Below are 13,836 nucleotides of genomic sequence, written 5' to 3' on the forward strand. Positions count from 1 at the left end.
TTGAAAATCTGCTGTTTTGGGCACAAACGTGGACATGGATAAAGGCCATGAGATGACGAGTTAATATTCCCGATGAACAATATTGGGATATATATATATTATAAATGTGAAAGTAACTCTGACTATCTGTCTCTTTGTCGCTCTTTCACTACTAAACCGCTGAACCAAATTTGATGAAATTTGGTAAGAAGCAAACATGAACTCTAAGAAAGAACATAGGAGCTACTTTTTGCCTAACATATGACAACCAAGACACTAAAACGTGAGTGACGCCACGGGCGAGAACTAGTTGTAAATAAAAATGAGACTATATAATTTTGTAGTTAGAATTACCTCAAGTAAAATCTGATGCTGTCCGTTCTGATTAAAAAGGTCTAAATTTGTTTACTAATCTAACTTAAACTTTTTTCGATTCACCCATCGAGAAGGAAAAATGGTGAGATGAAGGTATATGTGCTTAAATAGTTTCTCCATAAAAGTACACGAATTGCCATTGCTCATTGGCAGATCATTGGCTCCAACTAATTTTTTTTGTTGGATATTACAAAATCCTAGAAACAATATTCTGTTAAGCCACATTGACTTGAATAGTCGGGCTATTTAATATTCACAACGAACAGTGGTGTTGTCGTGGGCGCAACCTTCACGTAAGTCAACGTGACGCTTTTCAGCATCGTTCCACGTTGAATGTATGAAGGTATTTTAAATGAATGTGTAATTGGGTGCACTTCATTGAAGATTTTCGAGCGTATGGCGAAATTAAACGACTTGTTTACGAACGTGAAAGTCGAAAGATGAATGAACATAATTATTGCTACATGGAACACGTATTTAAACTATAATTAAACCTGAAAAAATCAAAGATTCTGTATTGACAAACAACAATACGACGATACGATTTGACGACCTCCGTTCTCGAGTAGTGTGTACACCGGTTTTCACAAGCATGCCAGTTTCGATTTCCGGCCGAGTCGATGTAGAAAAAGTTCATTAGTTTTCTATGTTGTCTTGGATCTGGGTGTTTGTGGTACGGTCGTCATTTCTGATTTATATACTCAAATGCTTTCGCTACTTACATTGGGATCAGACTAATGCATGTGCTGTTGTTAGATATTTATTTATTATATACATTCGATTCTCAGTAAAAATATAGCGCTTATTTCTACTGAAGCTATGAATACTACGGTATACCCAGAGTTTGGTTGACCTAACGATTATCAATCATGATAATATTCATGTTCAAGTTTAAGTACTTATTTTTAGTGATAAGCAAATATTAACAAACGAATCGAATATAAACCAGCATTGATTGCTAAGATTGACGTAAACCAATATTGCTTGTATTTATTGACATTATGTCCATATTTAAACCAATCTATAGCTTCTATCTATTTATATCTATTCATATATAAATTAACTCCGATTTCCAGTATCTCGGTTCACTCATTCAAGGCGATGGCGAAATAGATCGAACGGTGAAGCACAAGATTAACACAAGATGGATGAAATGGCGGCAGGTTACGGAAATACACACGTTATCAAATGCATAACGTCTCCATTACCAGCTGAGAAAATCGAACCGATGGAGTGGTTACAACAAAAAAAAAAATTGCTAGCAGATCCCGAATATCACACACCCAATAGAATCGACATTCTTTTGGGAGCTGAAGTATATATAAAAATACTTCGTGCAGGAATAAAACGAGGACCGCTTGGTACACCACTGGCCCAAGCAACATGTTTAGGTTGGATTTTGTCTGGAGAAATCGAATCAAATACCAAGCCCGTTAGTCACATAAACGTAATGCATTGTCATTGCACACCTGATTTAAAAAGATTCTGGGAACTTGAAGCAGACATTCAACTACCCAAAGAAAAACTTTTCACTGATGAAGAGAAATTCTGTGAACAACACTTCAAAACCAATACCCGTAGAGAGAGTGACGGTAGGTATACTGTTCGCCTTCCATTTAAAGTTGAAGCTCCTCAAGTCACTTCTTCTCGAGACATCGCAGAACATCGTCTGAAATCACTTGAACGTAAATTAGAAAAGGATAAAACATTAAGAGTAAAATATCAAGAAGTAATTGATGAGTACATAAAATTAAATCATATGGAACTTATATCTCCGGAAAAAATCAATTGTAAATCCTTCGGCAGTGTTTTATTTAAAAAACCTCTAAGGTACTCCTCAGAGCAAAGGTTTGTTCATTTTTGGCGTGTTCGTGTACGTAGACAGCAACTTAGGAATAAATTTTAGAAATTCTACCGACCGTAATAAGTCAGTCATTTTTTGAAGGTAGAATCATGAAACATTTCTTCACATTTAGAATACTGATTAAAAATTATTAGATACGTATTTAAGCGTTTCTGGTTATTGTACCCATAAGAGTTGAAATAGAGGTTGAAATTTCGTATATAAGTTAGACTTCCAAGTCCATCATTTTTTAAGTCGGAAGATTGGGGTGCCAATAATTTTACTGAGGGATTTTAGATCTCCAAAATTATGCGACGGCACCAGGCTAATAGTTACAGAAATCCATCGTATTGTCAAGGAGGCTACATTTATCACATGTCAATGAATGGAAGAGGAACAGTGTATAGTGTATGTGTGTGTGTATAGTGTTCACGAATATCTTTGAGACCTTCTGAATACGTTTTTTATGATTAAACGAGTACAGTTCATGCTTAAAGTCTGCTCTGCCATGACAGTTGATAAAGCACAAGGTCAAATCTAAGTGGCCGGAGTAGACCCAAGAGAAGTCTGTTTTTCGCATGGAAAGTTCTGAATAGCGTGTTCGAGAGTGAGCTTTACGAGCACTCTGGTTGGTCTAGCCCACGAAAGTTGGTTTACCTTTTCATTTCTTTTTCTTATTCAGCCGTTGTCTAATCGACCAGTAACTCTTTTCCGTTCTCTTAAATTAATTATTGAAATTAAATGGTAACAATTTTATAAATTGCAATCAAGAATCCCCTATAATTATCTGCACATTTACGGCTGGAGCTTTTCAAAATGAGACCGTAACCGATTTGTTATTTGCAGCTATCGTCCCACCATAGCTGGGACAAAAATCCGCTTAAGCTATTAAAATTGTGAATAAAATAAGGACTTTTTTCCAAAGTATATCACAATTCAAAACACTTCGCTCCTGTTATAGGAATTACCCCTTACAGTTAAATTAATTAAGAAAAATATTGTGAACACTATTTTTAAGTAACGGCAAAGAATTGTGAAGTACACTTGTTTGGTTTGCCTCAAAAATTTACAAGTGTAATTACTTTTGACCTAGGTTTTCATACTATATGACACTGATTTTGTAAATCAATGGATTTGATTAATGGTTTACCAAAAAGCGAATTATGAAATTTCCATCAAAATTGAACGCGTAATTCCAATGAGTGTTTTTCGCAATTTCCTGTAGTTTCCACCACCCACACATAAAAATTTTGCTTATGTACAAACTTCTTGATTGAAAACGTGATTGTAATTTTACTTTTATTGTTCGTTTTAAATGTGATTTAATTCATGCATGGTTTTCTTCAGCCCTTACATAGAAATTAAGCGTTCACAAGAAGAAATGACTAAAGTTTATGGAAAATACATATAATAAATTAAATTGAATAATTTAGGCGAGAGGTAACATCGTCATATACTTTGAATAATGCAATCTAAAATAATTTAAAAACTATCAAAACATTCAACACCATTCCCTTCAAAAATGTCCTGTACTTTAAAAAATAAATTATGAACTTGACTTCTAAAAAACTTTTCTGATGCTAATGAAATTAAACTTTGTTGATAATTCAAGAACTTTTAATTTGAAACAAATCTTACCTAAATAAGAATCGCAAAAGTGCTTTTAGAGACCAAGAGTTGAGCTTATATAATGACTTATAGCTTGTTCTAATCCAAGATAAGCTGCAGATAAATGAGAGAAAAACGTATGTTCACATATTGCTTGAAATTTGCAAATCGTACATTATTTGTGGTATACAAATAATAATTGATTTATATATTAAAGATAAAACAAGACGGATATCTTGTTATGATACCTGTTACGTGATAAATACACCAAAGATGGTCTTAGCTTAGAGGTACAGACACCATATCTTAGGGGCCAGTGACTTCCCAATCAGTACTTTAGTTTAAATTTTATATTTAACAAAACTGAAATCAAGAAATAAACTGGAATATGATTAATATAAATAAATACTTTAATCATATAAGATAAGACGTGATGGCAAATTCAGCGACGGTAAAAATGGAATATATTCGCGAATCCATAATACATTATTTACGATTTCGGTCAATGTTATCGCTTGAATTTGATGTCAAAGTGTTTATTAGTCTTCATTCTTCCTTATTCTTTAATTTTAATATGTTTTCGAAATGGTCAAATCAAAAGACCATTCATAATTTTTAGATGCATAATATTGAAAAGTTCCCAAAAGTTGAAGTTTGAAACAAATACATTTGTTTTCGTTGGTATCCAAATTAACAAGACTTCAACTTTTAAGTTTGTTTCGCTCTACTTCGTTAAAATTTGTTTAAAACTTTAATAAATGATGAAATATAATAGCGACTTAAGATATCGTAAGCATTTCCACCTTTGTCTCTTGAGTGTAAATTGTAATAGTAAAATTTAATGGGTTTTCGTGTCAAGAGAGCCAATGTCAGGTATCCTTCACATTTAGGCAAGAAACATCTTGTACTTTCTTTGGAAAGATAGTATATTAGTAAGCATAAGAATATTTTCACAATGTCGTAATTACTTGATGGAATATGTTTTGCTAACTGTACAATAAGTCGAAAACTTTTTAAGAATTCTCAAGTGAAACAAGATCATGTTGAAATATAAGCAATATTTCGTCAAATCACAAAACAATTTCGGTAACAAACTTTTTAGTTTTGTAATTGTGAACAACGTGCCGAATTTTGCAACTTCGAAATTATATCTTACGCTATTTGTACATATGAAATAGTCGTTATATCATTAAAAAATTAAACTTTTCGGTAAGATGAATCAGTTATATTAAACACACAGTCACATGCTTTACGATATTTATTAATTTGTAAATGCTCAATTATATCATAAACAGTTAATACAAATTAAGATAAGATTGAACTTTAGCAGCAAAGTAAAATTAATTAACACATTTTCAATTGTTTTTAGCGACCAAGAAAGCCGTTACCTCTTTGCTCTCCAAGATAATGGAGTCCCTTGTTAACTGCCAGCTCATGCGGTATCTAGAGGAGAATCAGCTGATTAGTGACCGCCAGTACGGTTTCCGTCTGGGTCGCTCAGCCGGTGATCTTCTAGTTTACCTTACTCATAGATGGGCGGAAGCAGTTGAGAGCAAGGGTGAGGCAGTAGCAGCCAGCTTGGACATAGCGAAGGCCTTCGTCGCGTATGGTACAAAGCGCTTGTTTCGAAGCTTCCTTCCTATGGGCTTCCCGGGAAATTATGCAATTGGATTACCAGCTTTTTGTCAGATCGGAGCATCAAGGTCGCTGTCGACGGTGCATGCTCTGACTTAAAATTCTTCAATGCTGGTGTTCCACAAGGCTGCGTTCTATCACCCACTTTGTTTCTTCTGCATATCAATGATTTGTTACAAATCGGGAACATTCATTGCTATGCAGATGACAGTACCGTTGACACCTTATATACATGCCGTACTAATATTTCTCGGGAAAACGTCGAAGAAAACCGGAACAATCTTGTGTCTGAAATCGAGTTTTCGTTAAACGAAGTCTCGAACTGGGGCCGGCTAATTCTAGTCCATTTCAACCCCAAGACGCAAGTTTGCGCGTTAAGCGCTAAAAAACACCATTTGTCGTATCTCCACGATTTGAGAAAATCCCATCCAATTGGACGGCAAAGTCAAATTGGCTTCAAAAAAGCTCCGTGTGCTCAGCAAGGCGAGACAGTATTTCACGTCGGCCCATCGCCTAAAACTTTACAAGGCGCAAATTCGGCCTCTCATGGAGTACTGCTCTCACCTCTGGGCGGGTGCTCCCCATTACCAGCTCCTTCCATGTAGAGCGGCTCGAGTTATTGACGATCAAGCCCTTTCCGATGTCCTTGATCCTTTGGCCTTGCGTAGAGATGTTGGATCTCTCTGCATATTGTACCTAATTTTTCACGGGAAATGTTCCGAGGAATTGTACGGATTAATCCCTGCTGCTGAATTTCACCTTCGGACATCTCGTCAAAATTCGAAGTTTCAGCCGCACCACCTTGATGTCCGAAAATCCACAACAGCGTGTTCCAACCTTGGGAACTTTTAAGAAAAAATTCTACACATTTGTTACTGGCAAGCTGGCAACATTGACATACGAGTAGAACGGTTCTTGTAATTATATCTTCAAATTTCGAATTAAAGAAGTCAAGACTTTCTTGAACAGTTAAAAATTTCTATTTAAAAGTTTTTTAAAGAATTCATTGAGGAATTGAATTCTTGTTTAAAGCTAGATTTCTAAGGAAATTAGAGATTTTTAATAAAGATGAGGAACGCATACTTTCGTAATTTTCATCACAAGTTTATTTGAGAATGCATGTTGTATAAAATCACAAACGAAAAACAAAAATATCAAGGAACTTCATCAGAGAGCGAGACTTAAGTTACAAATATGATTTTGGTTTGACAAACAATTAAATCGGTTTAATAGACTTGATGTACATAAATGTGAGAGCGGTTTAAAATAAACTTAAAATTGTATAATTAAAATTCAAATAGTTATAGAAAAACACAAATAAAATAAATTCTATTCATTAATTTATTTTCATTACTCATAGTAAATTTTATTTTAGGAGTGTCTGTTATGTATAACACCGAAAACCTTTTTGAGAAAAATTACTTTTTACCCCCTTTTCTGCAATTATGTCAAAAAATCATTAAATAATTCTTGGAGGGAAATCGACTGCTCACCAAAAATCAAAATCATAATAAACTTTATTCAAGTAGGCTTTTACAAGCACTTTTGAATCGTCATTTTACAATTAGGTGAAGCTACCAACGGTTCGGAAAGTAGATTCTACCGAGAAGAACCGGCAAAAACTTGTCAGAAGTCAGTCAGTCAGAAACTTGGCGTTATAAGATTATCCTTACTCCTAGTGCACATAAAATGATTAATTACTACTGATTTTATCAAAGTGATCAATGTTACTATGAATATACATAAAATTGTTGTAAATATATTGCGACGCAACAGTGAGTATTCCTACTTTGTTAAAAACATCCCGAAGAGAGTCTCTAGCTCCAAGATTATAAATAAACCGGGTTGCTCTCTTTTGTAAAATAAAGACAGATTCAATATCTGCATCGTTACCCCAAAGCAATATGCCATTTGATATAATACTGTGAAAATAACCAAAATAAACTAAACGAGCGATATCAATATCAGTTAGTTGTCTTACTTTTCAAACCGCGTATGCTGCGGAGCTGAATCTTCCTGTTAGGGATGATAAATGAGGACTCCACTGAAGTTTGGAATCCAATTCTATTCCTAAGAACACCTGTAGTATCAGCTACTTCAAGTCGGTCAACGTTTAAAGATATATTGTAATTTTGTTTTCTAACATTGGTTAGGGTAAAAACTACACATTTTGTTTTTTGAGTATTCAAAACTAAATTATTTACCGTAAACCAATTGTGTATCTGTGATAATGCACCGTTCACATCGTCATAGTCAGTTTTTTTCCTGACAACCTTAAAAATCAGTGAAGTATCGTCAGCAAACAACACTATATCACAAATACCTTTAACACAGAAAGGAAGATCATTTATATATACTAGGAATAGAAAGGGACCCAAAATGGAACCTTGTGGAACACCCATTTTTAACGTAGATCCAGAAGACTTTATTCCATTAATGAAAACTTAATGGATTCTTTGACTTAAATATGAAGCAATGATATTAAAAGCTTTACCTTTAACACCGTAATATTTGAGCTTATAAAGAAGCGTTTCGTGTTCTACATAATCGAATGCTTTAGATAAATCACAGAATACTCCAATAGCATTCTGTGATTTCTCCCAAGCATCGTAAATATGTTTGAGATCTCTGCATCAGTTGTCGAGCGAGCTCTTCTAAAACCGAATTGCTCACCATGCAAAATAGCATTTGTACCGAAATGGATGAGAAGTTGATTTAAATATTTTTTTCAAATATTTTACATAAGGACTTTTACTTATGGAAGTATTGAAATAGACCTGTCATTACCGGGATCGCTTCTGCTTCCAGTCTTAAAAGTGGTCAAACTTTACTACTTTGTAACAAAATCAATAACGCATTTAGAAACATTGTTATTAAATAACCTAGCTGCATTTGATGTAGATGATTTTAAATGAAATGTTATTTAATGGGATGCGTTATCAAAAAACGTTTCAAATAAATTTGCTGATAGATTTATGTAGAAAAAAGCAAACAAAATGTAACGATGTCAAAGGATTTTATTATCGTACTGACTTATTCTAGACCATTCTAGTTTACAAGTAAACTCGTTTGACACACAAACGAAAAAGGAACAAAAATCTATATAGCCAGTAAAACATTATTAAAGACCTATTTATTCATAAGTCATTTTGTAAGACCTTATGACATCGTTTATATTAGACAGATCTAATACTACCCCTTAAACCGATGTCATAAGAACTAACTATAAATAGTTACCTATCAGTTACAGTTATAATCAACATACATGTATTATAAAACTTAAATACAATATCAACAAAAAAAATCATAAAACAAAGACCTAAACATGTATTAACTAGCTTCAACATAGTTATGTAAACATAAACCTTTCACAAACTGATCATGTTTCTCTTTTGTCAGAGGTTTTGTCAACAAATCAGCAATCATCAAGTCTGTTGGCAAATACTTAACATTAACAAGGTTTTTCTTAATGTTATCTCGAATAAAATGATGCCTTATATCAATGTGGTTAGTTCTACTATGATACATACAATTAGAAGTTAATTTTTGCGCAGATTGATTATCATTGTATAATATTACTTTACATTTAATATCCAACAACTCACGAAGAAAACCTATTATAAAAAGTGCCTCTTTACAACTGTCAGATATTGCCATGTATTCAGCCTCAGTGCTGGAAAGAGCAACAGTCTTTTGTTTTCGACTTTCCCAAGAAATCAATGAATTACCAAGCTTAAAAATAAAACCAGTGAAAGATCTACGATCAAGTTCATTCCCACCCCAATCAGCATCTACATGACCAATTACATCTAAACCACTCTTCTGAAAGACTAACCTATAGTTCATCGTACCTTTAAGATAGCGAAGAACGCGCTTCAAAGCTTTCCAGTGAGTTTCAGCGTGACACTCATTGAATTGACTGAGCATACTCACTGCATGAGCGATATCTGGTCGGGTGCACACTGCTATGTACATGAGACAGCCAAGCAAATTTCTGTAATGAGAATTTTCACTTTTATTAACACATTTTGGTAATTTGATTCCTTTTTGTAGTGGAGTTTTAGCTGGTTTGCAATCCGTCATTTTGAACTTATCTAATATTCTTTTTATGTATCCCACTTGATCGAGCGTAATTTTATTCTTACTTTTAATTACTCTCATCCCAAGGATATGGTGCGCAGGTCCAAGATCCTTCATTTCAAATGTATCCATAAGTTCACGTTTCACTTTATCCTTTAAAGTTGAATTGCTAGAAAACAATAAAATGTCATCGACATACAGTGCAATTATTATCATGTCACTTTTAGTTTTCTTGTAAAATACACATGGTTCTGAAGATATCCTTTTGAAGTACATTTTCTGTAACAGTACTTCATTTATCTTCTCATACCACATTTTGGAAGCTTGTTTTAATCCATAAATAGCTTTATTTAATTTATACACAAAATCTTCCTTACCTTTTTCTATGAAACCTTGTGGTTGTTCCATAAACACAGTTTCATTTAGATCTCCATTCAAAAATGCAGTTTTAACGTCAAGATGATCAATGTCCAGGTTAAATTCAGCAGCAATAGCGAGTAGAGTCCTAATAGTTGAGTGTCTTACCACCGGCGAAAAAGTCTCCGTATAGTCGATTCCATACTTCTGTGAATAACCTTTTGCTACGAGCCGTGCTTTGTAACTCAAAAGTTCACCATTCAGGCCTCTTTTCTTTTTAAAAACCCATTTGCACTTAATTGGTTTCTGGTTCTTTGGTTTCTCAACTAAAGTCCAACATTTGTTGTGATTAAATGATTTATACTCATCTGACATAGCTTTAGTCCACTCAGCTGCTTCGTTTCCTGCCAAAGCTTCCTGAACTGTTTCTGGTTCATTATCATCATTGCACAAATTTTTAACTAACAGAACAGATATTTCAGCCTCATCGAGATCTTCATATTCTGATGAATTTGATGTAATCTCATCCAGTGTTGAGCTTCCTGGAACGTATGTAGGATCCGCAGAACTATTCGATTCTATAGTGGTGTCTATCTCACTATCTGAATCATTCACTGTAATTGCTACCGGCCGTTTTCTTAGTCGGTCATTAGAAAACTGTGGTCTTATGGTGGATGGTTCAGACTGGCTTGGCTCAGGCCGTTCGCCTTGGTGTGAGTACTTGTCACCATCCAGGGTTGATTCTGGATCATGCAAAATACGAACAGGAATCACATCATTTTGAGGAAACTCAATTAACTCAGAGTTAAAATTATCATCATGTGATTTATTATTGTGAAATTTATTTTCCAAGAAAATTACATCTCTTGCTTTGACACACTTATATGATCTATCTGGATCTAACAGTCGATAACCTTTGGTATCCTCACAGTATCCAACCAAAATATGCTGCTTTGATTTCGAATCAAGTTTGTTTCTATTCGGGGTAACAGCATACGCAATACAACCAAAAATACGTAAATGACTTACATCTACCTTTTTATTCTTCCATTTTTCTTCAGGTACTTTTCCAATTAAAGCCTTAGTTGGTGTCCGATTTTTGAGATATACGGCGGTATTTACAGCTTCCGCCCAGAATTTGTTATCCAGGCCGGCATCCCTTAGCATACATCTGACTTTCTCAACAATGGTCCTGTTCGCTCTTTCTGCCACACCATTTTGCTGTGGAGAATATGGAACCGTTGTGTGATGCTTGATGCCCCATTCTTTCAGATAAGCCTGTAATTTAGAATTAACAAATTCACCACCATTGTCACTGCGAAGAATTTTAATTTTGTGGTTAGTTTCATTTTCCACAGAAATTTTAAAATTCTTAAAGTGTTCAAAAACTTCATCTTTATTTTTCAAAAAATAAACAAATGTTTTTCTACTAAAATCATCTATAAATGTTAGAAAATATTTTGCACCACCAATAGACTTCGTTGGCATTGGTCCACATAAGTCTGTGTGTACCAGTCCTAATAATTGTGTAGCTCGGGTATATGACTTTTTAGGAAAAGGAGCACGGGTTTGCTTCCCTTCGATACATGCCACACAAGGATTAAAAACATTTGAATTATATTTAATACCTGTGACCATACCTTTCTTCATCAGTGTCATACTCCTGGAGTTCAAGTGGCCAAGTCGACGATGCCATATTTCCTGCGACTCCTCTTCTACTTTACCTTTTGAGCTTGATGAAGAAATCGTTACAGTCTCCTCACTAGACTGTAAATCTTTGTTAACTGTACTGTAAGAAATAAAATTGTTATTAACTACCCCCCCACACAAAGGCTGATCAATGGTATTAAGTTGATATACACCATTCCTAAGAGTGGCAGTAGCTAAAACTTTATCTTTATTAGATACAATACATTTATCATTACTAAATGTTACAGTATAACCTTTATTTACTAAACAACTAACAGAAAGTAAGTTTCCTAAAAGATTAGGCACATAATAAACGTCTCTAATGGTTCTCGTACAGTCTTGCAATTTGACACAAACATTGCCTTGTCCTGCTGTCGATAATTTATCACCATTTGCAACACTAACTTGTGATGTATTTTCTTCTTTAAAATCACAAAAAAGTTTTCGGTTATTACACATATGGTGTGATGCACCGCTGTCCACATACCAAACATTACGCTTGATGCCGACGGAGAATGCCGTCAAGAGAGCCACTGATGGTTGATCCTTATTAGACTTCTTGTTTTTTTCTGGCTTCTTATTAAAATTCTTAGGGCAGTCCTTAATAAAATGTCCCGTCTTCTTGCATTTAAAGCATTTTGGTGCTTTTCTGGTTGTTGCGAAAGCCATGGTACCTTCAGTATTATTCCTGCGGTCATATTCTTGCAATAATTTACCTTTGACCATATCACTCGACAACTTTAAATTTGAATTTTCAAGTGCCATAATGAGTGGATCATAATTACTTGGTAATCCACTGAGCATGATGACGGCCAAGAATTTATCATCCAGAGATGAATCGATGTCATGCAATTGCTGAGATTGTTCCTGCAGTCGACCAAGGTAGCTTTCCATGCTATTGTACTCCGACAACTTAGTACTGAACAACGTTCTTAATAGACTTAGTCTTCGGCACAGCCCTTTATCTTCATAGGCTTTGCTCAGGTTGTTCCACGCCTCACGTGCATCCTTTGTGTTCCTGACGTGGGGAAATGCACTCGTGTGAACAGACAAACATATTCTCGCTAGTGCCTTCTGCGATTTTTTAATATCTGCATCGCTACGTGCTTTTTCTTTATGCTCGTCATCGATAGTGTCCCAGAGGTCTTCATGGATTAGTATCATCTTCATACAAAACTTCCATGTTGAATAATTTTCAATTCCTTTGAGTTTTTCGATGCTTTGCATTTGTGAATTATTTCCAGACATTTTTTCCGCATTCATACGAAGAAGTTATAATTAATTTTTCTTCTAATTTCTGCGTCCTGGGCCCATAACCTGATAGATTTATGTAGAAAAAAGCAAACAAAATGTAACGATGTTAAAGGATTTTATTATCGTACTGACTTATTCTAGACCATTCTAGTTTACAAGTAAACTCGTTTGACACACAAACGAAAAAGGAACAAAAATCTATATAGCCAGTAAAACATTATTAAAGACCTATTTATTCATAAGTCATTTTGTAAGACCTTATGACATCGTTTATATTAGACAGATCTAATATTTGCAACCTCTAATTCAGATTCAATTCGATTGGTATCATTTCCTTTTTGGGTTTTCCACTAACACCACTAATAACATCCCATGTGGCTTTAATTCTATTATCAGAAATCAAGATTTTTTTCTTTACATATAAGGACTTAGCAGAAATGCATACTGTTTTAAAGAATTCGGAATATTTATTGACGTATTCTAGAAAGGCTACGCTTCGATTCCACTGCTTCATAAGTCGTATAATTTTATTCTACTTTTATGAATACCAACAGTAGCCCAGTCAATAAACTTTAATTTTGTATTACTATAATATGATGTCATTTTAAATATATTGTTATATTCTTTTAATATTACTTAAAAAAATGAATTATAAAGCTTATTTGGATTCTGTGTCGTAAGATCTAGATTAGACAATTTTTACGCCACAATATCTTTAAAAAAATGTAATTTATTAGTCGTTATTGGCCTGTATGTTATTTTTTAAAAATGATTTATTTTTTGTATTGTAATGAAAACTTCTGACCACAATGGTTAAATTATTTATAATTGATACTTCATATATGCAGACTCGCAGACTCTAATGTACTGTGGAAATTCCACGCAGGATAGTTCGATAGTACGTTCGATAGAGAGGGTCTAAATATCTTTTTTAATATTTACAAACGATATCAATAACAAAACAACAACAGCCTGTAAATTCCCACTGTTGGGCTAAAGGCCTCCTCTCCCTTTGA

The sequence above is a fragment of the Vanessa cardui genome, chromosome 25 (assembly GCF_905220365.1).
Source record: "Vanessa cardui chromosome 25, ilVanCard2.1, whole genome shotgun sequence".
In the NCBI taxonomy this organism is placed as follows: domain Eukaryota; kingdom Metazoa; phylum Arthropoda; class Insecta; order Lepidoptera; family Nymphalidae; genus Vanessa; species Vanessa cardui.